The sequence below is a fragment of the Marmota marmota genome, unplaced genomic scaffold (genome assembly GCF_001458135.2).
Source record: "Marmota marmota marmota unplaced genomic scaffold, marMar, whole genome shotgun sequence".
NCBI classification, from domain to species: Eukaryota; Metazoa; Chordata; class Mammalia; order Rodentia; family Sciuridae; genus Marmota; species Marmota marmota.
The window spans coordinates 62,423,869-62,427,884 of NW_025999900.1; the positions used below are offsets into that span (position 1 = coordinate 62,423,869).

A 4,016-nucleotide genomic window follows, 5' to 3' on the forward strand; every position below is an offset into this window, starting at 1 on the left:
ATGTGTCATGGTCACTGGCACAGAAAGATGTCCATGTTACATTATTAAGTGAAGAAATTAACACAGAGGAAAACATGTACACCTGAGAAATGCAACTGAAAGGAAAATTGAGTATTAAGTACATATAATACTGTGCAATGCATTCATATCCATTGGCATGTATACAGATAGATACACACACAGATACACACACCAGCTATATGGCAGCTATATTTTACATATGTATACAATCACAAATTTATATATATATATATATATATATATATATATATATATACATATTTTATTAAAATACATATATACAACCATGCAACTAAAGCACGTATAAGTATGTGCTTATTTGTTCATACTAAATATATGCTAATTTATATATCAGATTGTTTTCCAGGCTGGTCTCCATGGAAAAGCTTAGAATTGTGGAGTGGGTGAGAGGACACAGTGGGATAGGATAGAAAAAGTCAATAATGTAGGGCTTTTTATTCTGTACGTTTCTTTATTTTTTTTCACTTTTGTAATAATGCATAAGTTTTTAACTTTAAGACAGTTTTTAAAAATCTCCATTCATCCCGGAGATGGTCTCTGTGCTTCTCACACCTGCAAATACGGTGGCACTATTCATCTCGCAGAGTCCCCTGCAAGACTTCCAAGGGTAGAAGTCACCCTTTCCACCCAGCTCCATCTACAGGAAAGCTCCCCGTTCTGCAGAGGTAACAGGTCCCCTGCCCCTGGGTGTTGCATGCCCACAGCCCGCCCCAGGCATGAGTCAGTGGTACCAGGAGTCAGGAGCTCTTGGGAGGTAGAGAGGAACTGAAGAAGAGGCCTTGGTTCGGGATGACTTCCCCACACTGACAGCAGCACAAAGACACAGTGTCTCAGATAAGCCCCAAAGCCACGCTCCCCTTGGGAAATACCCACCAGGAGCTAGTAGTGTCTGCTTCAGGAACTCCTTGGAAATTCCTAACCCAGCCCTGTCTTGCCCTGGGGCAGGTGTGTGCCACCCAGGTGCAGACCGTCCTGTCTGTGAGTCCTCTGTGAGCCCATGGGTCCTTTCTCACCAGGCCGTCCACTTCAGGAGCTGCCTTGTGAAGCCCCTGGCATGAGCAGAGCTGCTGATCCATCTGCAGACAGCCCCACTTCCTGCCCAGAGAGCCTTCCTCACACCCTCCCCTCGCCCCACGCCCTGCTCAGGTACTTTCCTTGGTCTTCCAGACATGCTGGACAAAACCAAGTCCCTCCCTCCACCTGGCCTCAAAGTCTCCATCCTGCCTCCCCTGGCTGGGCCTCCATCCTGCCTCCCGCTGTTGCTGTCCCTACGAAGGCAGCTCCAAGCCCAGCAGACAGAGCCACAGCACCTCCCTGGCCGGCTGTGACCTCCTCCCATGACTCCTCCACGTGGCCCCCTCCCTGCCCAAGCTTGAAGATTCAGCTTAAATGCCATCTCTTCTGAAAGCCGTCCCCAGGCCCAGCCTCCCCAGGGTGGATTAGAGGTCCTCATCTGTCTCCCAGGAGCTCTGTCCTGCCGTCTGTCACCATGTCAGTATCAACCACAGGACAGTGATCTCCAGGAGGAGGAAGCTCTATCTGCCTCTTCCCCACCGCCTGGCGACCACTCCGGCACAGCTTTGTTGAACCTGTGAGTGAATGAACAGTTGGAAGGGTGAGAGGCGAACTCTGCCTTAAAAACACCCACGGAAGTCAGACACCACTCACTGAAGACACAGTTACCCAGAGACGTTTCCAACGCCAGGGCCCCAAACCTGTGCCCCACGGAGCAGAGGAAGTCACCAATGAAAAGCTCTTACTGGGCAAAATTGACCAAATTACCCCTCCTCTTGCACCCTGCTGCGCACCTGCCACCGTTACCTTTTCCCAGGTGTAACCCTCGGGTGCCACTCCAGCCAAGTGCTGGCCCAACCTGTCTTGCCCTGCGTGGGATCTTCCAAGACCTGGAAGGTCACCATCCTCATGGCTTACCCTCCTTCTGCCCCATCGGACTTGGACTAAGCTGGATGCTCTGAAATACAGTGGTGGCCCTGAAATGAGCCCCCTCTCCGTGGCCTGTGGCCCTGGGCCATCTCAATCCTCACCCCTGGACTTACTCCGCGTATCTGCAGGGGCTGCTCCTGACAAAGCCAAGCAAGACAAGAAGTCAGAAAACAAAAACAAACAAATGCCTTCCTCAGGCACCATCTTCCTGAAACTCATAGTCCAGGGGGTCCCAGTAAGTGACAAAACAAGTGAGAACAAATTAGAGTAAGGCCAGAAGGCCAAGAGAACGGGACTCAACGCAGGCCTTAGGAAGGAGTGGAACCAACTAGATCTTCAGCTGCAAAGGAAGGAAATGGAGGAGCACAGGCAGAAGGGAGGGCCTGAGCAGTTAGAGCAAAGACAGCCACCTCAGAGGGCAGAGAGGCTCCAGGCCACCAAGGGGCTCTGCGTGGATGCAGGTGGGGAGCAAAAGGCCAAGGTCAAAGACAGGTCCAAAAACAGAGCAGATGCAGGCAGCTTTGGATGAAAGGATTTGGACCTCTTTTTAGGGCAGTCCAGAGGGATTTAATGGGTAGACCACCTGGTTGCCATCCCACGCCAGCAATGCGCTGTCACCAAGTGATCACCACCAGTACCTGAAGAGCTTGCAGAAGGATGGCAACGATAACAGGAGGCCAAAGGCCAGAGCTGTGGATGGGAGCCTCTCCCTGAGCCTCGGCACCCTCCACACCCTGAAGGCACAGACACTCTCCATGCACCTCAAGACAGAGAGCTGACCTTGGAGATTCCACATCTCTGAAGTGCTGTGGACTGTGACTCGGGTTACCGACATTACTAAATTCCCCGTGAACGTCATCGTCCTGTACATAAACACACACAGGCCACAAAATAATTCTCACATTGAGATGAATTTTTAAAGGATGATTTCAGATAAAATTACACCATCTTCGTATCCCCAAGCCGCTGACCTTTTTTGTGTGTGATTTTCCAGCTCCAGACCTTTTGTGAGTGAATTCCTAAATTGCCTCTGTAGAGGGATTCTAGAACCTAATTGGGAGAAACAAGAGATAAATCATCTCTAATATTCTTTTATATTCACAAATACATTTGCTATTCTTTCTCTTCAATGCTACCTGCTCCACGGAGATCACATGCGGTGGCAGCATGACATGGTGGCCACACATGCTGGAACACTCCGCCAGCTCCTTTCTTCACCATAGAGAGAAGTAGGGGCATTAGATGTGCCTGAAGAAGAAGACCCACATACATGATTCTGACGCCCAAGATTCAAAAGGAACAAAAATGCTTCAAGTACTGTAACCTTCAATAAAGTCAGCACATATTCTAGAACATTCCATCCAACAAGGCATTTAATTGTAAGTATCAACACGATTCTGAAGAACTATGTAATGTCTATAAGACTCACAAGATAACTTTCCCAAAGAACTATTTGGCCAAATAGAATATACCAGAAAGAAAGCTTTGCCTCTCAAGTGTAAGCCATGGGAGTGTAGGTGAGGCTTATAGCTATATGCCTCTCCACCAGGCTTCTCGGAGGGGAAGGTCATGGGCTGTCCCTGGGGTCCTTAAAGTACTTCTGAGATGGTTTCAGAGGATGCAAATATGGATTGAGTGTCCCTTATCCAAAATGTCTGGGACCAGAAGTGTTTCAGATTTGGGGATTCTTTCATATTTTGGAATATTTGAAAATGCATAATGAGATCTCTTGGGGATGGGACCCAAGTCTAAACGTGAGATGCATCTATGCTTCATATTTACCTTATGCACATAGCCTGCAGGTAATTTTATACAATATTTTTAATAATCATGTGCATGGAACAAAGTTTCAGGGTGTAGAATTTTCCACTTGTGGCATCTTGTTGGTGCTCAGAAATTTTTTAATTTTGGAGGATACTAGATTTCAGACTTTCAGATTAGGGATGTTCAACCTGTACTTGGTCACCTGGAAGGGGCACCTGAATTAGGGGTCTGGGCAGCAAATGTGTAGGTAAGAACTTGACCAAGGT

At 48.1% G+C, this 4,016-nt stretch overlaps 1 long non-coding RNA gene across 1 annotated transcript; it reads right to left on the bottom strand.

Moving 5' to 3' along the window:
• Positions 1–435: 435 nt before the first annotated feature.
• On the bottom strand, positions 436–3,497 carry LOC125615181. The gene is made up of 3 exons (XR_007345730.1): positions 3,123–3,497; positions 2,958–3,036; positions 436–2,849 (listed from the first exon to the last, which is right to left on the bottom strand). It is a non-coding gene; the product is annotated as an uncharacterized LOC125615181 (long non-coding RNA).
• Positions 3,498–4,016: the final 519 nt, after the last annotated feature.